At 39.5% G+C, this 27,354-nt stretch overlaps 1 protein-coding gene and 2 pseudogenes across 1 annotated transcript in view; 1 reads left to right on the plus strand and 2 right to left on the minus strand.

Annotated features, from left to right (window-relative positions):
- Epm2a (EPM2A glucan phosphatase, laforin) overlaps positions 1-27,354 on the minus strand; it is a 98,147-nt gene that overhangs the window by 66,494 nt on the left and 4,299 nt on the right.
- On the plus strand, positions 1,004-1,741 carry LOC100764778 (annotated as a pseudogene).
- On the minus strand, positions 15,647-19,450 carry LOC100766722 (annotated as a pseudogene).

Consider the following 27,354-nt stretch of genomic DNA (forward strand, 5'->3'; position numbering starts at 1 on the left):
CACACAGTATGGACCTACACCCACCCACACAAGCAACAGCCATGTGTGATTCCACTGTCACCAGGCTGGAATGAAGCACCACAATCCACTAACTAGGGAAGTACCAGAGGGAGGCAAATAGAGGATTTAATCTTCCAACAATTTTCCAGGCAGTGTCCCTGAAGAACAGGTGGAGTGTGGATATCTACTTTCATATAGTCTTAAGTAGCTGTCTCATCCTTTGCCACTGAGTAAGCCTAGCAGAGTAAGGATTGTCACCTCCTTCCTATCACCAACATGGAGGTCATATAGGGAACAGGAACAACACATTTTCATGTCTCCAGGTGTGAGGGGTATGTATCGGTGGAAGCTTATGGAGCCTTTTAACACCATCCACTAAGCAATAATGTAACTCCAATCCCTTGACTACCACTGGAGACTGAAAGAGGAGCCTCAGTAACAATACTAAACCTTCACACTCCTACTGAAACAGAACCAGAGAAGCCAAGTTAAAAAACAAGGTTCTCACAAGATCCACAGTCTCATTAGGTAGTACCCCAAATGTTCAATTTCCAAGTGTAAGCAACTCACTGTACCCAGAACCATGACGACCTCAAGCTTATTTCTTAAGGAAGCCTCTTGGTGGATTCTGACACCAAGATGACAGATTATAAAGACTCACCCATCTCTTATGACCAATTTCAAACAAAGAAAAATCAGAAAGTCCCAGCAAAGAAAAAAGATAATGAAAAGAAAAAATGGAAATTCTACAACTGAAAAAAAGTAATGGAGGTAAAAACACAATTCAGTGGATAAACTTAAGATTAAAAGGGAAAGACGAAAGAATCGGCAAACTTCAAGAGAATTATATAAATTACCCATCCAGGGAAAACAGAAAAAATAGACAAGAAATCCTTAAATATGTTTACTACTTCCTGTCCTATGTGTCTGTTCTGAGGATCAAGCAGTAGGCAGTTTTCTCTGTCTGACTTCTCTCTCACACCAAAGTGCACACCTCCACCTCATGGAAGAATCGATGGATATGAGCCCTCTTACGCCTCAGAACTACCTTTTCTGTTGTGAACTAAAGGCTGACAAAGATTATCACTTTAAGGTGGACAATGATGAGAATGAGCACCAGTTATCACTAAGAACGGTTAGTTTAGGGACAGGGGCAAAAGATGAATCACACATTGTAGATGAAGAAACAATGAACTGTGAAGGCAGTCTAATTAACATAACCTAGAAACTTTGAAAATGTCGGTACAACCAACAGTTTCCCTTGGAGTCTTTGAGATTACATAAGCTGTGGTCTTCAGATTGGAGTGTGGTGCAGAGCCTGTGCACATTAATGGACACCTGGTAACTACAGAGGAAGATGCAGAATCAGAAAATGAAGATGCAGTGAATGAAAAACTATTAAGTCAGTCTGGAAAGTGATCTTCTTCTGGAGGTGATAACAAGGAAAGTTCCACAGAAAAATATCAAAACTTGATGAAGATGATGAGGATGATGAAAATGATTTTGATGATGAGGAACCTGAAGAAAAAGTTGCAGTGAAGAAATCCGTACAAGACACCACAGTCAGAAAATGCACAAAAATCAACCCAAAATGGAAAAGACTTAAAAACATCAACAATAAGTTCAAAAGGTCAAGAGTCCTTCAAAAATAAACAGGAAAAACTCCTAGAACACTAGAGGACCTAGTTCTGCAGACCACATTAAGGCAAAAATGTAAGCAAGTATAGAAAAAGCACATTGAACACACCTGGACCCTACTGGTAAATTAAGCCCAAAGATAGGAAAAGAGAAAAAGAAGAAACAAACTCCATACTGAGTGCCATCAGCAATCTAGACTGGTCTTATTACTCTCAATTCCCTGTTCTAATTGGCCATCCATTCCCCCATTGCACACTGGAAGCAATCTCTTGTTTTCCTAAGGCGTTGTTCTTTCACTCTTATAATGCAGAGAATTTTACTGCTTCCTACACTTGTGCATATGCCTCATCTCTGATCACGTTTTACCTTTGTATTCTTAGCCTCTCAATAAATTATTGAATGAATCAAACAAAAGATGTTTACTACTGTAACAAAATAATTAACATTCCTACAAGACAAGGAAAAGACAGCATTGAAGAAAAGACTTGAATAAATAATGTTTCAAAACTTGTGAAATTTGTCAAGAAACACAAACACAGATTTAAGAAGCGAAGTGTGACCTAACCATGATAATCAAAAGAAATACATACTAAGACACATCTTAATTTCTGAAAACTGGCAGCAGAAGGTTTTAAAAGTAGCCAGAAAACAATAATAAAAGTAGTCCCAGCCTGGAGTGTATGCTTGCCTATAACCTCCAAATTTTGCACTGGGATGTAGAGGCAGCAAGAACTCAAGGTCATCCTTGCTACAAGAAACTTGGGAAATAAGAGGATAGAGGAAGGAAAAAAACTGTTCTCACGTCAGCAAATTTACCATTAGAAGCCATAAAGGCCAAAGGACACAGCATGTTTCAAGCTCTGAAAGAAAACACTTATATAGTAAATCCATCCTCCAGAAATAAAGAAAAATATCCATGAAGGGACCAGCTCCCCATTTCGGCAGCCATAACAGCCGAACACGTGCTTGTCTAACCTTGTCTTGGTCACTAGGAGGTCAGATGCCTGCCTCATGGCAAGGAACCCATCAGAAGTTAGCTGGTGATGCTATGCTTTACGGATCTAGGTGTGCTTTAAGGACAAGTGCACAGCAATGACACGCAGAGCATAGCAACCACCCTGGAAAGGCCTATGGGCCATAACAATCAGTTGATCAATCAACACAGGGCAAACCCTCCAAGCCTGGAGGCATACCAATCCTAGGCCTGTGCATACCCCTAGACACTCCCCTTATGCTGCCCTATAAGATCTCTATGCAGACGCTTTGAGCTGTCTTTCTAGCCATCTACCATGGCGGGTGGATGAAAGGCCAGAGCTAACATGGGGTTAGCTCGTTAAACAGCTTCAATAAAGCCTCTTGCTGTTTGCATCAAGTTTCTGCCTCTGCATGGTGATTGGGGTTGCCACGTTCCTGGATTGAGATCCTGGAGGCCTAAGCTTCTGGGGGTCTTTCAATCCAAACAATGGGCAATGAAATAAATCCAAGAAATTTCTTTGCTAGTTGAATTACTTTTAAAATTGACTAACAGAGGACAAGGAGACAGCAAGGTGTGGTAAGAGCCTTTAATACCAGTGCTCAGCAGACAGAGGCAGCTAGATCTCTTTGAGTTCAAGGCTCGACTGGTCTATATAATGAATTCCAGGTTAGCCAGAATTACACAGTGAGACCCTGCGTGTGTGTGTGTGTGTGTGTGTGTGTGTGTGTGTGTGTGTGTGTGTGTGGTCTAAAAATTACTTTTATCTGGGCATGTTACCTGTCTAGACTGGACTGGTGAATGCAAATTATTTATCATTTATTTTAAATAAATACACATCAAACAGTTCATAAAGACAATTCAATCTTCATTGTTACTTAAAACGTAGAAAAGGATTAGTTAAACTAACGAAACACCTACTTCCTCAGAGTGTATTTGGCCGCCATTGTTTTTGTTGATTAAGCCATCAGGCGAGTCTAAAGAAAGTGCAGACTGATCCCAAGGTCTGGCGTTTCACTGCCAACTGCAGAAGGAAGAAATGCCAGAATAAACTCATTGTTCTCAGAAGTTCCAAAGGCTGAAGACTCGGGTTAAAGTAAGTTTAGTTTTATAATGTCATAAATAGAAATTACATTGGATAAGCATCATTTACTGGGTAAATGTAGACATCTTACACAAAATAAAATATATTTATTATTCATACTATTTGTTTAAATATATCCTCTTTGTAATTTAATTACGTTACAGTTTTTACTTCTAGCATATGAACATAAATCCTGAACCTAACACATTAATCTCTAATTTTAGCTATTAATTCACCCTACTTCAGAAGCTATTAGTGAATAAAGTGGCAGAAAACATGGGAAAGTTGTTGCAAACTCCTTGGCATTGTAATATGGTTATAATGGCAAAAGAAAAAGAAAGAACAGAAAACAAACATTTGAGATTTGTTTGCCAGTTGCTTGCTTTTTGAAAGGGTGAGTCAGGCTGCAGCAGACCTCATGAAACTAAAATATGACAGTAGAGAGCAGTTTGCAGTGGACTGCGGTAATGGAGAGAGCTGGTGTGTCGCACATAATAGGATAAAGGGCAGAGGTAAAAGTAAGAGAGAGAATAGAGAAAGATACACAGAGGTTGAAGAGAAGACTATGTCAGAACAAAAGAGAGAAGCCCAGTTAACAAACTGTCAAAGGTAAAATAGGATGACAGACACCCTGGCCAAGAGACCACCAAAGGAAAACATTACAAGGCAAAGATGTTTGCACTTGTAATTATTCTCTTTTCTCCAAACGTCATTATAACCCATTATATTCCCACAAGGAATTCTAATGAGAAGAGAAAATCGAGGGTACACTAAAGAAAATTTATTTAAAAACAGAATTATTTGCTTATGCTGACTTGCTATAGGCAAAACTACAAGAAATCATATTTGTCAGGCTGAGCAATATCAAAATAATAAAGCCAAGGATGGCTCTGAGGATATAAACCCTTCTCACTATGCAGGCATCCAGAGAGGGTTTCCATCCTACCTCACCTTAGGATCAGAGAGCAGATTCCCTTTACATATGGTGGGAAGTCGGACCAGCATTCAAAGATAACCCTTGGTAGAGTGTTTTACAAGTTACAGAACCTGCACAAACAGATGGAATGAAGTTCTGCGAAAGAAAGCAATTACAATAGGAAATCATAAGTATGACTTGCATAGAACATATTTACTTACAAGATTTTATCTCATTAAACTGCTCAATCATTAAGATGCACAAATTAAATGCAAAATTTAAATGGACAACAGGCCATGATAATGACAAAAGAAAAACTGATAAAAGTTAGCAAGACAAAGACCCCATTAGGAGATGAAGGAAGTTTTGTACTAATTCAGGTAGATATGGAGTTTTTAAAAGTCCAGCTCACTTATGACAATTATGTATTGAAAATAATTAGAGGATTACACTGATAAAGAATACTGTGATTAGAATCTTTGAATTAAAACTGAAATGAAACAAGCACATACAGGAAGGTGATTTCAACAAAGGTACCCAGAACACAAAAAGGGGAAAAGACAATCTCTTCAACAAATGGGAAAATATCAGGAAACTTGAATGCAAAAGATTGCCTATTGGGAGAAATGGTTACATGACTGAAAGCAACAACAGACTGACTACATCCCCATCTAAATCCCAATGGCATTCTTCAGAGAACTAGAGAAAACAATCCCCAAATTCTTACGGAAGCACAAAAGGCCTTGAAGAGCTAAGGCAACCCTGGATGTACCACATGCTAGACCTCAGAGTACATTCCAGAACCACAAGAACAAAGGCAACATGGTGCTGGCACAAAAAAAACAAAACAAAAAAAAAAAAAAAAAAAAAAAACCAGATCAGAACACTGCAATATAAGACTGAGAAAACCAGTTGGTTGGAGCAATCTACCTGTTGCCAAGCTCTCAAAGGCATCCTTTAGAGAGAGAGAGAGAAAAAAAAAAAGGCTGACAAGCAGTGCTGGGAAACTGGGTTTCTACATTCAGGAGAATGAAACTGGATTCATATCCCTTTCCTTTCATAAAAATGAATCCAAGGTGTATCAAAAACCTTCATGTAAGATCTCAAAATTTCAAACTTTCAAACTGCTACAAGAAAACAAGGGTGAAACACTTCAAGGTATAAGGACAGGAGCTGGGCTGGATTGATGCATTAGCAGTTAAGAGCTCTAACTGCACTTCCAGAGGACCTGAATCTGGTTTTCAGCACCTAGGTCACCCCCTATAAATCCAGCCCTAGGGATTCAGATTACATCTTTTGGTCTTCCCAGGCACCTGCACTCTCATGTGCAAATACATATAGACACACAATTAATTCAAAAATAAATCTTTAGTAAAGATACATACATAGACAGGATTCCAATAGCATAGGAAATAATGTCAAATATTGACAAATGGGATTGCCTGATGTTAAAAAGCTTTTACAAATCAAAGGAAGCAATCACCAGAGTGAAGAAACAATCTAGAGAATTAGGGGAAAAAATATTTGCCAACTACACACCAGGCAAGGGATTAATACTCAGGGTACATAAAAAGCTGTAAAAATTAAACACCTAAAACCTAAGTCATCCAATCAATAAATGAGTTAATGGACTTCATAGACAGTTCATAAAAGAAGAAATGCAAATGGCCAATAAATATTGGAAAGCGTTCAATAGCCCCAGCCATCCAGGAAATGAAAATTAGAACTACTATGAGATTCCATCTCACCTCAGTCAAAATGGCTTTCTTGTAGGAACAGTGAAGGGCTAGGGAGACAAGTGGGTCGATAAAGTGCTTGCCACACAAATGTGAGTATCTGAGTTCAAATCCCCAGCACTCACACAAAAGCCTAGCAACAGCAGCTCACATTTGTAACTTCCTCACTGGGGACACAGACATCCACAGATAACTGGATAACACTTTCTAGACTGCCTAGCTGAATCAGTGAACTTCAGGCTCATTAAGAGACCCTGTCTCTAAAGGAAAAAGGAAAAAAAAAAACTGAGGAAGAGCTCTAAAATTGTCCTCTGGTCTACACACACGCACACACGCACACACGCACACACGCACAAGCACACGCACGCACACAGGAGGAAGGCACCGGCACACATGCACATGAACATACACAGAAAATAAATGACAACCAATGCTTTGAGGATCTGGGAAAGGAGCTCTGATTCACCACCTGTGAGAATGTAAATTCATGCAGCTCCTATAGAAACCCATACAGAGGCTCCACACAAAACCAAAACTACTATTGCCACATAGTACAGATACACCACTCATGAATACACCTGAAGGACTCTAAGCCAGCATGCCACAAAGAATTTCAAACATTCATGTTATGACTGCATTCTACACAACACTCATGTTATAGCTGCATTCTACACAACAGCCTGGAAATGGAACTGATCTAGCTAGATCCCTATCACTTGATTAATAGACAAGAAAGAGATAGTATGATACACAATGGAATTCTCTGCAGTTGTAAAGAAAAACAAAACCATGGCATTTATAGGCAAATGGATGCAACCAGAAACCATACATTGAGTGAAATAAGCCAGACTTGTGCCTAAGACATTTTTTCTCACATATAGAATTCTCAGATTCAAAATAACAGATCACAAAACTAAGAAGTGGATCAAGAGAGGAAAGGAAAAGATCTCAGGGGAGATACAGAAGGTAATATAATAAATGTAATAAGAAAACAGAAGGTAGGATTAACTAGAAGAAGAAAGGGAACATCTGGAAAGGGGGATCATAGGAAAGGTCAGTGGAGAAGGGTGATGAGTGAGAACGAAGTATAATGATGCCACAAAGAAACTCATGACTTCAAGGAGGGGAGAGGGAGCTAGGAGAATGAGAAGAGGAGAAGAAGAGAGCTGCAGAGGACATGAGGGAGCTGAAAGCTTGAGTCAGGGGAAGAATAGATGATAACAAGAATGGAGATATCATATTAGAGGGAGACATTTTTGGTTTACAGAGAAATCAGGCACTAGGGAAATGTCTGGAGATCTACAAAGATGGCACCAGCTAACAATCTAAGCAATGGAGGAGAGGCTACCTTAAATGCCCTCCCCTAATTATGAGACTGATGACTGACATATATGCCATCCTATAGCCTTCATCCAGCAGCTGGTGGAAGTAGAAGCAGACACCCACAACTAATCACTGAACTGAACTGGAATCCAGCTTCAGAGAAAGATGAGTGATGAGCAAAGGGGTCCAGACCAGGCTGTGAAACCCACAGCAACAGCTGACCTGAACAACAGAGAGCTCTTGGTCCCCAGACTGATATCTGGGAAACCAGCATGGGATTGATCCAGACCCCCTGAATGTGGGTGTCAGTGAGGATGGAGACCTTGGAAATCTATGGGGCCCCTTGTAGTGGATCAGTACTTATCCCTAGCATAGCAATGGACTTGGGGAGCCCATCCCACATAGAGGGATAGTCCCTGAGCCTAGACACAACAAGGGGGTTGGCCTAGACCCTATCCCAAAGGATGTGACAGACTTTGAAGACCCCCCCCATGGAAGGCCTCACTCTCCCTGGGGAGCAGAAAGGGTATAGGATAGGTAGGGTATTAGTAGAGGGGGCGGTAAGGGAGGAGGAGGGGCAGAGGGACCTGGGATTGATATGTAAAATAATCTTCTTTCTAATTAAAATTTTAAAAAGAAACTTATGACTTCACATACTAAACTAAAAATTTCTGAATGGCAAACTTTTCAAAAGAAAACTTCAAAATGTCCAAGAAGTCATGAAAAATACTCAACACTAGTAATAATTTGAGAAACACAAATTTAAGGTAAGATGATGCCATCACTTTACACCAGTCAGAATTGGCTATTGCAGAAGCTAGAAGATTGCCAGCATTAGTGAATAAAGCAAAGCTCACAACATTGCTAGTCGACACTCAAATTCATACAGTCATCATGGCAAAGAGATACCACAGAAAGCTAAATATAAACCATAAGCAGCAGCAACCCACTTCTAGATATATCCAGTCAAATCAACTGAAATTAATACACAAGAGAGATATCTAAATTCCTAAATCCCATACAGCATCATTCATGATAGCCAAGACATATCATCAGCCTGAGTGTCTGTCATCACAAATAAAGGAAATCTGGTTCATATACGTAAGGGATTCTGATCAGCATAAAAAGACAACCCCATCATTTGAAGTAACATCCATTAGTCTGTAATACCTCTGGCTAAGCAGAATAGACAGGCACCAAAAGACAACTCAAGATCATACTTACATGAGGAATCTAAATAATCTGTACTCATAAAAAACAAAAAGTAAGAAAGTGGTTACCAGAGGCTGGAGGGGTCAGGAGGAATAATGAGGTTTGTTCAAAGTATACAGACTCACTTGGACAAGAACAGTGAGTTTTCGAGATCTACTGCATAGAAGGATGGTAATAGTAAAACATTTGTATTTTAGAATCACTAAGAGTAAACACCAAAAGCTTCTCCACAAAAATAGTGATATATGGTGCTTTAATTAACTTGATTCATCCAGTCACTCATGCATATAAATTAAAATATCACATTATGCTACATAAATGTACATGACTAGTAATTGGGAGTTCAAAATATTTATAATAAAAATACATGAAGACATTATTTTAACAAAGCTAGAATTTCAAGTACCAGGGAGGAAAAAAAATCAAGCATGACAGAGTCATCACAGTAATAGACATTTGGTATAATGCTCTGTGCTGCTGTTGGGGGCGGGTAGTACAATGAATGTAGAATACATAATCATCAGCCTTTCTGTTTATCTGTACATGAAAACTTGTCCAGACTTTTTAGTTGCAAATGAGCCACACAGCCTTAAAGCAATAATTTGATAGAATTACAAGTTAGTGGACTAACATCTCTGTACAAAAATTGCTCTGGCCTCATTTGTTGTCATTAGCAACCACACTCTGGATTCTTCGAGAAAATAAGTGAATTCTCAAGACAGTTGTTTGGAAACCTACTTCAATGCTTTGGTCCTCTCGAAGGCAAGCCTGAGGCATACAGGAAAGAACAGGGGGTGCAATTAACATGGCTCAGCCTTCTGGACTCACTCTCTCGACTCCAGAAGAGCTCTCCAGGGGAAAACTCCCAAAGAGCCTAGGTTGGTTCAGCTCAGGATTGTAAGGAAATGCTTCACTTTAAACACCTGCCAAACAGGCCCAACAATGTCAGAAGGAAAATCTCTATGATTAGGGAAAAGGGGATAATGGAAGCTTTTTTTTCTACTTAAATCTAAGCAATATGATAAAGGAGGCAGACCTCATTGGGGGTGGGTGGGGAGACTTCTTTCCAAAAGATATTTACTAATCATGTAATACCTCATAGGCATGGATTGAATTGTGTCTCTCCAAATTCCACATACTGAAGCCCTAACTCCATAAGCCCATAATTGGAAATAGGAAATAATGAAGGAAAGATGAGATAGGAAGGGCAGGCCACGATATAACCTATCTGAAGTTCCTATCAGGAAAATAAGAACAAGAAACCCTAACCCTTCTCTCCCGACACCTCCTCATATAAGCATTGAGAATATAGTCATGTGCAAGCTGAATGGTTCTGACCAAAAGGGAAATCTGCCAACATCTAACATAGCACTTCTAGTCATTAGAACCACTGGGAGATAAATTTCTGCTATTTGAGCCACACAGCCTGTGTTCCCTGCTTACTGCAGCCCTAGTACACTGTTACTCTTATATACAGAAAATACTCCAGAGTTTAACCCAACTAAGAGCAAAATGTTATGGAAAGCTGTTTGTTTTTATCCACTCCTGATAGATGAGGTAACCAATGAAGTTTGAAACATGACTGCTACCAGGAATGAACTTGCTCGTTAGATATGATTTTTACAAGGCAACCATTATCTAAACATGTTAAATTATGAAATTGTAAATGGCATAAATGATACACAGAATATTTAAAGATTGTAGAGAAGCTGTGTCTTGGTGTCATTTTCCAAGTGTGATGATTACAAGGTGGTGTTTAAACAGAAGCACTGGCTCATTATAAAGAAAATTAGGATAGTCTTTCAAAGATGGAGAAGGTTGAAGATGGAAAGCACTGGAGCAGGATACATCAGAGAGAACTAGAACTTAGGATTTATGATAGAGGGGTGGGTCTTAGGCTGTGATTGACACATATGATGAGGAACACAACAATGTATGAATGAGAACAATTCAAAGCAGACAACGATGAGACCAAATTAATCCAATGGGTAGAGAGCCACAACTTTATAGTCCACACTGCTCATTACTTACCAAAGCAATGCACAAGAATACAACTCCATTTCATGGCTTGGGTAAGGAGAGAACTGAAAGATATCTACCTTTAATCAGTAATAAGGCATACTCATGAGTTCTCCCACTATAATGAAATACCTGAGATATTTAACTTAAGAGACCAAAGATTTACTTTGTTCCATAGTGCAGGAAGCTTCCACGCCTGCTCATTCAGTGCTCCAGCCTCTGGCAACAGTGGAGAGGCTGTGGTAAACTGAACTGCTCACCTCATAAGCCAGGAAGCAAGAAGCAGGAACAAGAGGAGGAAACCAGAGTCACATTACTCCAATCAAGAGTAAATGCCAGTAACCTAAAGGGCCACCTATAGGGCAACCCTGGGGACTAATGTTTCAATGCACCAAGCCAAGCTTATGGGAAATATTCATCAAATAATACTTTTACCCATCAGTTACACTTCCATTTAAAATTAAATACAATAACCAAGTTCTCCTGTATAATTTCTAGAGAAAATCAGAAACTTAAATTCCGCTTAATAGTTTGACTCAAAGCATCAAAACCAAATTATTGATTACACATTCAGTGGAACTATAACTTAGCAAGAAACCAAAATCTATTGTGAAAGGGTCAGTTGCTTGGTTGCTATTTGCACTGTGGTTCAAGGGATGAAACAAAGAAGGCCAGTTTATTGATGTCATCTATTATGAATGACAGGATATATTTGCAGCATTCTGCATTTACTGTCTATGTCACACACAGAGATGTTTATTAATGAGCTTAATAAATTTTTATCTAATTGGTCTAATACATTTTAATGTTGGTTTTCCTATTGCCATTAAAACAATGATATAGTTGTGTCTAGACTTTTTGTGGTCCAATTGACAGGTCATTTTTCTCTCTCCATAGCTCTCCCAGAACTGACTAGTGATTTCCCTTCGTTTCAGCACAAGAACACAACTCCAAGGTTTAAAAGTAGATGAAGCACTTACATTAATTAGTCTGGCTAAATAAGGCAAACACTAGGTCTATGAGATGACTCAGCAGGTAAGAGTACTTTCCACCAAGCCTGACAACATGAGTTCCATCCCTGAGATCTACATGATGGAAGAACAGAACCAACTCCTGAGGGTTATATTCTGACCTTCATACATGTGCTATGGCACAGAAGTGCCCACATACATACACATGTGAACACACAAAAAAAATTAATTAAAAAAAAATAAAGCAAATGCTCATGTTTTGCTGCTTCATTTGACATACCTAGAAGCCTATCAAAAAGCTTCCATATCACCTGTTTATATAAACAACAGGTGCACTAGGAACAATGACTCACAAGCCAGTGTCCTCCCAGGTAGCTATATCTCAGTACAGCCAATGTTTGGATGCAGAGAACATAGCGCCACCATACCGATCCTGGGAATTCCTCAGAACATGGAGGATTATCTTGCTTTCAACTCCACCCTAATACAGCCTGGCAAACATTCATCTTAGCAGTTTCACAGTAAGTATTTTGGCATGAAATATCTCTTCAATTAATGTTTCTTTTACAACATAGATTAAGTAGTTTAATAAAGCATTCCCTTCAGTTGATCTAGTTCTGCTGTCAAAACCCTCTCTGTTCTATGCTTCGGCTTCCAACACACAATGTATTTCATGAGTGTTACAGACATGCAGCTACAATGAGCATCACGTGGGCCCTGATCTAGTTACTGGAAAGAAACCAGGCATGCAAAGCTGTGATAGAGGACTGAGCATTCAAATGCAATTTTTAAACACTAAATTATTCTTAAAAATTGTTAAACCACATTGTTTTAAGGCCTTTCAATGCGATGTAATATAAAAGGGGGTTTACTTAACTAGGGAGTTCAAGTCATACAGAGATTTTATCCCATCATACACTGCATTTATGAGGGTGACCCCATAAAATTATACCATTACTGAGGTTATTGTCTTGGTTCCTGTAGTATACTCTTGATGTTTCTACAATGATGAAATTGCCTAATAATACAATTCTAGAACATATCTCTGTAGGTAAACATTATGAAACTGTTTCTTAGAATTTGCCATCACTGGGAGTAACACAGATTTGGGACTACATATGAATAAAATTATTAATGGTGGTGTGTTATAGAATATTTTAAAGTATATTACATTTGATAATGCTCTGGAATATTGGTTCAATGATGTAAAGATGTGTTGCTTTTGCTTATGGTTTTGTTTAACTCTGTGAAGCTGTGATTCTTTTGCCTGTCTGAAATACCTGATGGTCTAAGAAAGAGCTGAACAGCCAATAGTGAGGCAGGAGAAAAGATAGGTGAGGCTGGCAGGCAGAGAAGATAAGTAGAAGGAGAAATCTGGGAGAAGATGAAAAGGAAGCAAGAAAGAACAAGGAGAGGAGGACATCAGGGGCCAGCAACCCAGCCACCCCCAGAGTAAGAGTCAAAGTAAGATATACAAAGTAAGAAAAGATAAAAGCCCAGGGGCAAAAGTAGACAGTTAACTTAAGATAAGAAAAGCTGGCAAAAAAAGCCTGTGGGAGCTCACAAGTTTCCATCTGGAGTCTAATAATAATTTTAATATTAATTATTTTAATATTAATTAATATTAATTAATAATTTTATTCATATGTAGTCCCAAATCTGTGTTATTCACAGTGACGGCAAATTCTAAGAAACAGTTTCATAATGTTTACCTACAGAGATATGTTCTAGAATTGTGATTTATAAGACATTAGAGTTCAAGCTTGCTTGTTTCAGTCTCCTTGAGAGCCGTGAGAAAGCTCTGATTAAGCTCATGGAATAGAGCATATTGTCTAACTAAGAAGCTTCTGATGCCAGCCAAGGCACATAAGAGATAGGAAATGAAGCTGCTTACTGCTAGCAGGACTCATGAGATAGATAGTGAACCTGGCTGTCCCTCCATTCAAGGACAGTGCAGGGAGCTGGTTAATTGACTATGCTGCTCTTTGTTCTGCTTTGCCTCTAGTCCATATATAAGCAGAGTCTAAATTAAACTTGGGGCTGTCCGGTGTGCTGCCTTTTCTCAGTCATCACACCCCTACTCAGGTAACCCAGCTGATCCGTTGGGGCAGACTGTGACACAAGCCAAGCTAAAGCCAGGCATTCATAACTAAGAATTAAGTTTCTGTATGATTTTTTGGAGAGCTGGGTAGTGGTGCCCTCAAGAGTAAATAGTAAAAACAACAACTACATTTCAGCATTCCAACATGGGGGTAGAATAAAAGATAATCCAACTACAGTGGTGACTTAAACAGAAGTCTGTCCCACAGAATGAGGATGGAAGACCAGACATCCCAGAACCAGTCAATACTAAGTTCCTTGTAAAATCCAAAGCATTGTCACCCTGCATACACAGACTCTGTTACCATGCTTGTCAACTCATCCATAGAGTGTGACTCCTCAGCTTCATATCTGGAACCCCAAAGGGGGCAAAGCATATGCCAATTAGTTGAATGTCCCTTTTTTAGGAGAAAAGTTGATGCTTTCATGGCAACTTATTCCAAAATATTTCACTCATCTCATTACCTACAATTAACAGCACAAGCATGGCTGAGCATCGGAGTACGGTGGAAATTCTATTAGTTATGAAAAATGGGGAGAAGTAAATACTTCCCATGGCAAATACATCATCTTTTGCAATAAAGGAATCTGTAGAATAGCCTGACTTAATTCAAAAGTGTTGTCTATTATTACTATTCTGCATGTGCATGCATATGACTTGTGAATGCCCTGTCCTTGTGCTACAGAGCACATAGAGAGGTTAGAGGAAACGTCTCAGGAGCCAGACTTTTCCTCCATGGGATCCAAGGATTGAACTCAGGTTGTCAGGGTTGTGCAGGAGCTTTTACCTGCTGAGCCATCACTCCTGCCCCCCACCCAATACATTACACTGTAGGGTATATAGAATATCTAGTTAAGTAAATCAATAATAAAATAACATCATTTTAATGTACTTGAAAAAACCGAGAGTACTTATACACATAAATAGATTGTTTTTCTGGTTCTTAACTGTGTTTACTTTTGCAAATCCTTTGCTATAACATAGGATTCTCCTCCAAATCTCTGCCTTAAGCCACCCTAGTTTTCCAACTGTCCCCACCACGTATACATTGAACCTAGGGCTCCAAGCATGCTGGCTAGGCAAGTGCTCTACCACTGATCTCTTTCCCCAGCTACTTCGTGATTATTTTATTTAGAGACAGGGTTTTACTAAATTGCCCAAACTGGCCTTGAATTCATTCAGTATCCCAGGTAAGTCCCTAGTTTATAATCATCCTGCAACAGGCCCTTGAGTATCTGAGAATATCAGCCTATGTCAGCAGTCCCAGCTATACCACAATTTCTTTTTTTATACAGAATTATTATATTTAAATTCATATGGAATGCTGGGCATTGGTGGTGTACGCCTTTAATCCCAGCATTCGGGAGGCAGAGGCAGGCGGATCTCTGTGAGTTCGAGGCCAGCCTGGTCTCCAGAGCAAGTGCCAGGATATGCTCCAAAGCTACACAGAGAAACCCTGTCTCAAAAAATCAAAAAAAAATCATATGGAACAATATTTACATGTTAATTAAGCTATATGTATGAAATTAAGAAAAGTCTAGATGATGGTTTACAAGCTAACAGAAGAAAAATATACAAGATAGGAAGAGAGCCAATGGGAAATGCCACTATCTGACCATGCCACAGCAAGCAGGGACTCCACAGAAAAATATACAATATGGGGGAGAGCCAACAGTAAATGCCACTATCTGGCCCTGCCACAGCAAGCAGGGACTCCACAAAAAGCTACATCTTAATCTGATTGTTCAAGTCATCAAAGTACGGGTGCTTTGGAGCCATTTTGCCAGAGATTTGTTTGGCAGGATCATACACTAGCATTTTTGAGAGCAAATCCAAGCCATTTTCTTTTTCTTTTTTTTTTGTTTTTGTTTGTTTGTTTGTTTGTTTGTTTGTTTTTCGAGACAGGGTTTCTCTGTGTAGCTTTGGAGCCTATCCTGGCACTCACTCTGGAGACCAGACTGGCCTCAAACTCACAGAGATCCACCTGCCTCTGCCTCCCGAGTGCTGGGATTAAAGGCATGTGCCACCAACTCCTGGCTAAATGTGTAACCCAGGCTGGCCTCGAACTCGTGATCCTCCTGCCTCTGCCTCCTTCAGCAAATCCTACTGGTGTGTGCCACCACAACCGGCCAAGCGATTTTCATCCAGATTCTTGACACGGGATGCCAGGCTCCCTGGCCTCCACTTGGGAAACGTGTTCTTGTAGTCCTGCAGAGACTACTTCTGGCCACACTTCCTTGTTAGGAGTCCCCAGAGCTCTGAAAATACTGAAGAGCTGGTCAATCTCTGAATCACCATGGAAAAGCGGGCTCTTAGTTGCCAGTTCTGCAAATACGGTGCCTATACTCCAGATGTCCAGGGGTGGAGTAACGACCTGATCCCAGCAACACTTCTAGAGATCTGTACCACAGTGTCACTACCTCGTGTGTGGACTCTAATAGTTATCCCAAAGGCTCTGAAAAGGCCAAAATCATCCAATTTAATTGTTTCTTTGTCATTGATCAATAGATTTTGAGGTTTCAAGTCTCTGTGAAGAACTCTTCAGAAATGACAAAACACTCCCCTGGAGGATTTGGTATGAGTAACTCTTAACAAGGGAAGAATCCAAGAACTGACCAGGAGGGATAGAATCAAAGCACTTCTTGAGATCCATAGACAGGAATTCAAAAATTAGATACATCCTGAAAACTGACTATATTTGGATGGCAAAGTTCTTTCAATAGACAAATTTCCTGGATTGCAGAATTGGGCACTCCTTCTTCCTCACTTTCAAGTCTGATTTTTCTTCATGGCCACTATCTGGCCAGTAGTCCTGTGTCTACAACACACCATTAGTACCTTATCCAATTTTCTCTATTTTGATATAGTCTTCCAAAGTTACTCTACAGGTTACAACAGACCCTCTCTTGTTCCCACGGTGGCCAAATCACAGTTCCAGACTGTGCGGACACAGTGATTCCAGGAGCTCAGAGGTCAAGTGCCCCATAATTTCTTTTAAAATACCTTTTCTATGTCTAGCCTGCCTTCACCCAACACTCCCATTCCCTATTACTCTTCATCCGGAACACCATAATATGGAATTTGTCCTCAGTACTCCACTGGAGACTTGAAATGAAATCATCTAACTGCCACATTAATTTTTCTTCTTTCTTTACCTACCTGTGATACTCAAAACCATGACATCATCTGGTGAAACCCTCCTCTATGTATTCATCATGCTGCTGTCCTGGAAGACCTCAAGTTCAACCCCATGATTTAGAATCAGACTTCATTCCAAGTCACACAGTCACCCCTCTGGATCCAGGGATGTTCATGTTCTTACATAAAGTGGTGCATCATTTACACATCCTCAGTATACTTCTAGTTATCTCTAGGTTCCTTAGGCTACTTAATATGACGTCAAGTTGACATACATAGTTGTAGCACTTTATCATTTAAGAACTAGTAACAGGGGAAAACCTACATGTTTGGTGCAGATGCAATTTCTCAGGTATTTTTTACTCCAGGTTGGTTAGTAGACTCCAGATGTGGAATCTAACAATACAAAAAGGCTGAGTGTCTTGTTTACTGTTTGTACACAGTCAGTAATGAGAAAATCATTTGAGCAACCTGTGCTTGTGTCTTCTCATTTGCAGAAAAAGGACAAATAGTCCTAACAACCTCATGGGGTTGCTACAAGGGAATCAATTAGATAGTCCATTAAAAGGATTTAACACAGGAACTCACACAGTTGGTGTTCACAACTCAGTAGCAGCTCTATGATTCTTCTCTAGCAAATCCCAACCCTTCTAGCTTACATGAAAATCTGCACACTGGTTTGTAGAACACTACTGAAACATGTGCAGATGATTTGCACAACAGCTTTGTGCAGACTGTGGTTCCAGACAAAATCATAATAATGGTAACTCCATATGGTCTCATGTAATTTTTTCCAGTAATTCATCTAGTTTACAAAAATTTCTGCCCAAACCATGGGAACTGCCCCTGAGAACTGAATGTAATTAAAACTCCAAAAACCTTTCCTCTTGATTATATTAAAGGTAAACAGTTTTCTTGTTTTCTGTTGTTGTAAAATAATGCAAATATCAGAGTTGTTTCTACAGATTTCTTCTGGTTGGTTTATTCCTATTTGGGGGTAAATCACTCAAACAAATTACTGACTCTCCCTTTTTCTCTTGCCAGAAAATCTGATGAACACCCTTCCTGGTGAGCAGATGAGCAGGAAGGGCCCTCATCAGGGTTTCTCTGGCTCCCACGTTACGTCCACACTGGACATTAATCAGAGCCCTGGAGAAGCCACTGTTCACCTTTTATGAGTCTATTTAACTAACCCACTGGCAAGCACTTCCATTTTTAAATTCATAGACAAAGAAATTGTGCAAGGTCTCAGAAATCCTTTCCTGAAAATGAAAGTCACCATTCCTAACACATTTTACCCCCAGTAAAAACAGGGACCAGTGTTTTATCAGAAATAAATGATGGTGAAATTGAAGAGGTTTATGTGGTTTACAATATTCTTTGTAAATCAGTGCAAAATTATGAACTAGCCTCGTCAGAAACATGTTTTGAAGACTTACCCATGTAGTGTCCACAAGTCCCCAAGGTTCTGTACAGGACAAGAATGTAATTCACAACTTTGACCCAAGAGACAAAAAGGAAAGCTGCTCTGATGACGGTACACACCTGTAGCCCTAAGGAATTTAGAGGTGGACTTGGTGGAATCAGAAGCCAAGTTCACTCTCCCGTATATAGTGAGTTTGAGGCTAGCCTAGGCTACATGGGAGCATGCCTCAAAAAAATGGTAAGTGAGGAGGTGGGGACATGCCTCAGGATCATACTCTAGACATTTTAAAGTAAAATAAAATAAGCATTTTTCCTCCCAGAAAACAGCAAAAAATTTATTTGGCAAAAGGCAATTAAAATTTTGTGTCACGTTTCAGCTGTTTAAAAGCAAAGATAACCTCTATTTGGATCAAATTTTATAAACAACTTTAAATAGCCTAATTTTTTCAAAGCAGCTATATCTCTTGAGTAAAATGCAGTACCTATGGCAGTATCAAAATTGCCCCTGCCTGAGTAGACACTGACAGTCATTACGCCACTGAATAACTAATTTTTTTCTTTGTAGAGGATAAGAATGTTGTAACACACATATGTTCACTCATAGTGAAGCCTTAATGTCAACAGATGTCAGCAAACAATCATTTATCATGGTTCACAAGGCACTTTTCTCGTTGGATTAATTCTCCAGGAAATTCTGACACAGAACAAACCAATATGAAAGCACGGTAAAGCACTTCTCGAACATGTCATACATATCAAAAGCATGGGCGTGACAATAGCTGGATGATCTGATATAATGAGCACAGCCAGCATAAGTTGTCAGAAACATCCGCACCAGGGCTCCGGGGATGTCTCAGAGGACAAAGCACTTACCTCACAGCGTGAGGAACTGAATTTGGATCCCTAGCACCCATTTAAAGTTAAACGTTCTAGCACATCTGTCCTCCCAGTGATAACCTCTCAGAGATGGAAGGAGGCAGGAGACGGCCCATAAGCTTTTAGGCCAGTCAGCCTGACACCCACAGCAGCAAACAAGAGACCTGAATTTAAACAGGGTGGAAGGCTAGGATCCACAGCCAAGGCTGCCCTCTGAGCTCTACATGGGTGCCCATGCTCACACACACATACGAACACATACATATATGGAGGCACATCATGCACACTTACCCAGATTCTATAACAAGCATGTGTACAACCTGAGTTGTTTTTTTTTTTAAATATAACTGCTAAAGCACACAGAAAAAAACAAATACCAGGATTTTTGTAGAATATTTTAATTGATCATCATTACCGCATCAAGGTAATTTACATACTTGGGAGCCACATAAAACTAATACTTTACTTCTTCCCACATGAAACAATTCTAGAAGTAATAACTCTTATGAAACACTCTTTTTCTAACTAAACGGGAATTTTCTTTCAGAATTTCTTGGGATGAAGTGGGTATGTAGAAATAGGGAGAAAGAGGGATGAGAAAGAATAAGGAACTCACTTAAAGCAAGCTGAATGTAATGACATACACCTTTCATCCCAGATCCTGGGGGGAGGGGAGGCAGAGGCAGGCAGGTGTGTCTGTCTCTGTGAGTTAAAGGCCAGAGTGGTATGCATATTGACTTTTATGTTTAAGTACACAGTGAGACCCTGTCTCAAAAAAAAAAAAAAAAGAGAGAGAAAGAGGAAGTGGAGAGAGGGAGAGAAACAGTTAGATAACACAAAAACTGCACATCTGAGTACCAATGAAACACTGCCACCCAGTGGGATCAGACAGATAAAAGTCTTTAAAAGATTGCAAGAATTTCATGGCATTTTCAAGTTGGAATAAGGGAAACTAATCTTCCAAGTGTGTGATGCCTCAAAAATTCCAGTTGTCCACATAGCAGAAGGTCATTACCGCTTTCCCTGAGTCTGAGAGTGGAGTCTATGTTTAAGTAGTAGCTCCTGGCTCACCGTCTCCCCTGTTCACCCACAGGGCCACTCCCAAGGAACCTGTAAGTCCTGCTCTTAGCCAAACTCTGACCTCCACAGAGGGTTAGAATGAGACTCCAAGGCCACCAAGGTACCAGACATGCACAAAGTGTCCCCATAAAACAGCCTGGGAGGAAAAGTCACTGACATGAAAACTCTTGGAAGATTTTTCTATTGTTTTCCTTTAAAAATTGTAAGATCTGCTTCTATTTCAAGGATGAGCATGTCTATTTTAAGTTTTAAATATTTTCTGCTTTCAAGTGTCTCTTTTTAAAGAACAAAGTTCTGGACAATGTTATATCTTTATCCAGTATAACAAACTCAGCTCACATCAAAAACTACAGAGAAACCTTGTCTCAAAAAACAAACAAAAAATTCAGCTCACTGGCACATGATGGCATTAAAGAGAGAAGATGGAGAGTGTGAATGCTTCTGTTTGAGATCTGAAACGTGAATTTCATTAGTTCATTCATCCATCTAGTGTCTAATGAAAGTGTCAAGATTGTTTTAGGCTTTAACAACACATGTTCTCACATGGTGGAAGGATAATCCTTTTTAGAATATTTATTTAAATGTATTGTACTGAGATATATGAGACAAGCATACAGGGAGAAGACATTTATAACGCTTTGACTATAGAGCCTGGCTTTAAGAGTCAGTTCTGCACACAATACTCTATCACCACAAACTCATCAGAACCACCTAGGTCTATATCACAGCCCGGTGGCTTATGGTACATATACCTAGTTAAGTGAGAACATCAGGGCCCATGTGCACAAGTGAAATCTAGAACCAATATATTAGTTAACTAATAGAATTCCAAGTTGATAAAGAGTTGAGTGATGTCAACAGAAACAGGAAGTGTACAAGTCATACATACAGGGAGGCATGTGAACTCCACTCAATGCCAACCAGCTGCCCAGCTCAGTAACATTTTCTCCACTTGAAAAGGGACATGGTGTTCCTTCTTTCTGTTAATGAGAAAGGTTATGTCTCACACAGGAGGCTAGAATGAAAGCCTTCATGTAGAATCCCATCAACACCGGCCAGGTGGCAGAGGTAAAATGAACATCCGTTCCTAGAGTGCGGTGAATGGACCCTTGTTGTGGAAATCACTATAACTATGTAAAGATGTGCTACATTTGTTTATGCTGTGGAACATTACTCTAACTACATAGAGGTACACTGTTTTGTCTGTGCTGCCTTTGTTTAATAATGTAATGATGTGTTTCATTTGGTTCACCTTGCCTGCCTAAGGCACCTGATTGGTCTAATAAAGAACTGAATGGTCAATAGTTAGGCAGAGAAAAGATAGGTGGAACTGGCAGGCAGAGAGAATAAGTAGGAGGAGACATCTAGGCTTGGGAGGGGAGAACAAGAGAAAGAAGAGAGGAAAAAAACGAACACAGCCAGCGCTAGAAGCCAGGTAGCACCAGAGAGACAGGCACAAGAAGCAGTGAAAGTAAGCTATACTGAAAAAAAAAGGAAGGTAAAAAGTCCAAGGCAAAAGGTAAAGAGAAACAGGTTAATTTAAGATAAAATAGCTGCCCAGAAATTAGCCTAAGCTAGACCAAGCATTTATAACTAATAAGAAGTCGCCATGACATGATTTGGGAGTTGGCTGGTGGCCCAAAGAAAAAGCCTAGTACAAACCATGGCAGATGCACATAGAGATTGAGATATTATAGCCTTATACCCTTAATCCAAAGTAACAAGTATAAGCACATGTGAATGGAAAGATTCTTTGGTTTTTGGTGTTTTGTTTGTTTGTTTGTTTTTTGTTTGGTTTTTTGTTTTGTATTGTTTTGTTTTGTTGGTTTTTCAAGACAGAGTTTCTCTGTATTGCTTTGGAGTCTGTAGACCAGGCTGGCTTCAGACTTACAGAGATCCACCTGCCTCTGCCTCCCCAGTGCTGGGATTAAAGGCGTGCACCACCAATGCCCAGCTAATGGAAAGGTTTTTAATAGAGTTAATTTTATAATGCATAATTATGTTTAAGAAATATGTATAAGTATGTGTTAAAGAAGCTAGCTGCTATAGTTTGAATATTTGTATACTTCCCAAATTCAAGCTGAAACCAAAGCAAAATTCACTAAGAGGTGGGACCATAAAGGAAATAATTAAACCAGAAGGTGAAACCTTCATGAATTGGATTAGTGATGGGGGAGGTCCTTCTGTGTATATGTTTGTCTTACTGGTTGATAAATAAAGTACTGTTGGCCAATAGGGAAGCAAGTTAGGTGGGACTAGGAGTCGAGGAGGATTCTAGGAAATATAGTAAAGAGAAGTTTTGTGATCCAGGCAGGAAGTGACATAGCAGGCAGACTCAGAATATAAGCAGGGACAAGCAGGAAGTCGCTCTCTTCCTCTTCCTCCTCCTCCTCTCTTCTCTGGGAGCCGCCATGTGAGCCCTACAAGAGAGGATGCATGCCGCTGGTGTCCTTGATCAGATAAGTCTTTATAAAATATATAGATTAATAATTATGGTTGATACTTAAGACAGAGGTAGCAGATAAGAAATCCTAGTCATTGGCCACCAGCATTGTAATTAATGTAAGACTCTGTGTGTTATTTCACACCTGGCGGCAGGGCTCAGGCAGCTTGGCAGAAAGACCTACCATTACAGATTAGTGTTCTTATGAAATGGTTTGTGGGGGCTAAAGAGATAGCTTGATGATGGTTGCTCTTACAGGGGACCCAAGATTAGTTCCCAGCACCCACATGGTGGCTCACAATGATCTGTAACTCCAATTCCATGGACACTGAATTCATATGGGACACATGCATGCATACAAGCACTCATACACATAAAATAAAAGTAAAAATGCTAAAGGCTTCTCCTTCCACCATGTGAGAATGCAGCTTTCATCTTCTATTCCTCATTAGGATGAAGCGAGAAGTCATCACTTTAGAAGTAGACAGAAAGTCCTTCCCAGACACCTGACCTCTGCCAGCTGGACCTTGGGCTTCCTAGCCTCCAGAGCTATGAGAAACAAATTTCCCTCATTTATAAATGATCTAAACTAAGGTCTTTTTGCTATAGCAAGCAAATAGACTATTACATTATCTCTAACTGGTTTTCATATCACAGCAAGACCGGTGGAATGAAGATAGCAGAGTTCTTTGTAGAACTGAGACTGCCATAATTGAAACAGAAATCCAAGGAATGGACATGGCACTAAGAAAGGAAGAGTTATAGGATGCTGATGAGAAATTAAAGTATTAATAGCCTGACTTCAGGAAATGGGAGGAAAAAGTGAGCAAAAGTATGTAATAACCAGACTGTGAGGAATTAGAAAGGCTGTATTAAGTTTACATTTTTATTTTCTAAGAAGTAAATAATCCATCAAATAATTTTGATAACATGTGACATTATCCCATCTAATTTTAGCCAGATAATTTTTTTATAGAAATGGTAAGGTTGAATAGAAAAGAAAGGCAAGAGTGACAGCATGTGGAAGGCCACTGAAATGACAAAAACAATCTAGACATCTATAGCATAAGCACTGGAATAAAAATTAAATGTCTGAGATGGATGCAGAGTGTATTCTAACTTCAGAATACAATAGCAGTATTCACACCAATTCTTCCATCAGAAGTACCTGGACAACTATAAATTGTTTTCATTCTACAATCAGTACCAGAACTACCAAATTAAAATCTCTAAGAATATGGCCAAAGAATATTTATCACTCCAGGATCTTACAATACAGGCAGCCCAACCTACATTTTCTTATATGTAGGTTCTTGGGTGACTAAGATACAGGATGTTTACATCAGGAACATAGAAGGAAGTTCACCAAGAGTTTATAAAGAATTATGGCTCATGGGGTCAGGATGCCATGCCTTCCTGGCCATGAAGGACTCTATCGCTCTGGATTCACAGGCCAAAACAAACACTTTCTTCCTTAAGTTGCTCTTGGTTGGAATGTTTTACCACAGCAACAGAAAATTACTGATACAGATAATCAAGCAAGACAGAGAAGCCAATTCTAAACATAACAGATGTGAGTAGAGGGAGACAGTATAGTAATCATTTAGCTTCCAAGACAAAGGGGATTCCTAAAATTGACTCTTCCATATTTCAGTCTTCTTTCTAATTCCACAGAAGATACCTCTGATGACCAGAGCTCTGACCACCATTTATGGGAAAAGCCAAGAAATGGCAGTGTGACTTCTCACTAGACACTTTTCTCTAAACTTAAGCACATGAATTCCTAGCTGGGTAGAATTAGATTCAGAAAATGTAACAGTCTGGGGAAAGTAAATCCTTTTATGTTGCATTGAGACAGATTTGGCTATACTTTTAGTCATCTGAGATATATTTTAAGTGTTTGTAGGTAATCCAAAGGAAAAAATGTTTATCATCTTGAATATGCATGTGGTGGTTTGAAAGATAATGGCCCCCAAAGCTAGTGGCACTGTTAGGAGGTGTGGCTTTCTAGGAGTAGGTATGGCCTTGCTGGAGGAAGTGTGTCACAGTGGGGTGGGCTTTTAGATCTCATATATGCTCAAGCCACACCCAGTGTTTCAGACCACTTCCTGTTGCCTGTAAGACAAGATGTAAGAACTCTCAGCTCCTCTGGCACCATGTCTGCCTGCATGCTGCCTTGCTTACTTCCATGATAATGAACTAAACCTCTGAACTGTAAGTGAACCACCACAATTAAATGTTTTCCTTTATACAAGTTGCTGTGTGCATGGTCTCTTCACAGCAAATAGAAACCCTAAGACATATGTTAGCTTCAGCCTATAAAAATTTTCTTTGAAGTAAACACTTTACCAGGAACAGAACTGACAGATTTTTTTTTCTACTTGCTGACTCCCTAATGTATTTTGTTTCATGGTCTTGAAGAGCCTTTTTGCCCTTCTAGTCTTTTTTTTTTTTAAGTTTCAGTACAAATGTATACTAGTGGATGTTTCTATTTTTAAGTATATTCCTTTTTTGACATTTCAACATTACGAAGTAATTAATACCTAGAGAACATTGATTGGTCTTAAAGAGGCAATGAATTAAATATTCCTAATTTTGTCTGGCAGTTAAATGTTGTACATCTCATGAAATTTTTCTTTTGTGCTTTATACTTTAAATAAAATATCTTTAAAGCTTTTAATAAAGAGGAAGAACATACACTTTCATATTCCACAGTGATAACTAATATGTCATTAATCCATATCATGTATTATTCCTTAGGGTTCTCCCAGATAGTTACTGCCATGTGGTCCCTGCTTCCCCACTCTGTTGCTTCACCCTACATATGAAGGGAGAATTTTACACTCTCCTCCAGGTCACACACAGAAATGGGTGAGCTGCAGTTCTCCCAGTAACTACTAGGATAAGTTTGGCCACCTCAGTAGCTACTACCGGGCTGGCTCAAGGGGTAGGGGTGGCCAGGGGTGAGAAAGACTGTGTTATAGCTTTTATCTACCTCAGCAGATCTCTTCACAGTTGGCAGACACCAGCCAGGAGTCAACCTCAACCTTACAACTGCTCCAGAACGAACTCACCTCCCTTGCCTCAATGGTCCTACACAACTGGAGGGCTCTTGACATGCTGGCTGCCAAAAAGAGAGGCACTTGTTTCTTCTTCAGTAAAAAAAAATATGTTGGTACTATGTACATCATTCTGGTCAAGAGGAAAAAAGGATTAAAAAAAAAAAAACTTACACAAACTGGCTTATAAACCTGGACCTCGATGGGCATTAGTGGCTCAAGCCTTTAATCCCAGCACATGGGAGACAGAGGCAGGTGGATCTCTGTGAGTTCGAGGACAGCCTGATCTACAGAGCAAGTTCCAGGACAGCCTCCAAAACAATACAGAGAAACTCTGTCTCAAAAAATAAATAAATAAATAAATAAATAATAAAAAACCTGGACCTCCATGGCCACTTTCAATGTGGGATTCTCATATGTCCCGTCTGGGGCCCAGGCCCTTACCTCTCCTCAGCCCACTGGTTTCTATCCTTATAATAATAATAACTGTTCCCCATCTCTTAAGATTGTTTCAGGAAATATTAGGAACCTGACCCAATGGTCAGTGAACCGGAGGCTTTAACCAAATCCCCTCAAGCTTCTTACGATCACCAGCCATTCTAACCTCCAGCTTTGGACCAGTGTTGCTGCCCACCCACCATCTGTTCAGAGGAGAGTTTGGATAAACATAACCAACTTCAACAGCAGAACTACCTACATACCCTTTGTCCAGAGAGCAGCCATCCAAAGATTATCAGGTATGTGAGGCAAATCTATAGCACGATGAAGCCATCAGGAAAAAACAATTGCTGACAAATAGGGTAAACTAACAATTGCAAGACAAGACCAACTTTAATCAACTCTATTCAACATCCATTGGGTGTTTCAGATTAATAATAGTCCATATGTTAATAACAACCAGCTCCGAAAAAAAAAGACACCAGAAGAGAACAAAAATATCTGGGAGATTAAAAATATGACAGTTGGAGTGCTCACTTCCAGAGGACGAGGGTTCAATTCCCATTACCCACATGGTGACTCACAAGGCACGGCAAGCACTTGGTGCTCAGATATATGTGCTGGCAAAGCACCCATATACATAAAATAAAAAATGAAAAACAATAACCATCAAAAGTAAAAATGTCACTGTGCTGACAATATTGTGAAATGGATGATTTTAGAAAATCACAGAAAATATATGTAATGAAAGATAAAAATGAGAGAAAAGGGTTTTAGAGATGTTTATTGCATAAAAAGAAGGTATATGGCTATCACCTTTCAAAGGGGGGGGAGACAAAAACAAAAGAAGAAAATAGTCAAAGAAAAGTTTCCATGAATTGAAGAAAATAATTCTTGGTATTAAAGGAAGCAACCAAGTGTC

Source organism: Cricetulus griseus, chromosome 2 (assembly GCF_003668045.3).
Source record: "Cricetulus griseus strain 17A/GY chromosome 2, alternate assembly CriGri-PICRH-1.0, whole genome shotgun sequence".
In the NCBI taxonomy this organism is placed as follows: Eukaryota; Metazoa; Chordata; class Mammalia; order Rodentia; family Cricetidae; genus Cricetulus; species Cricetulus griseus.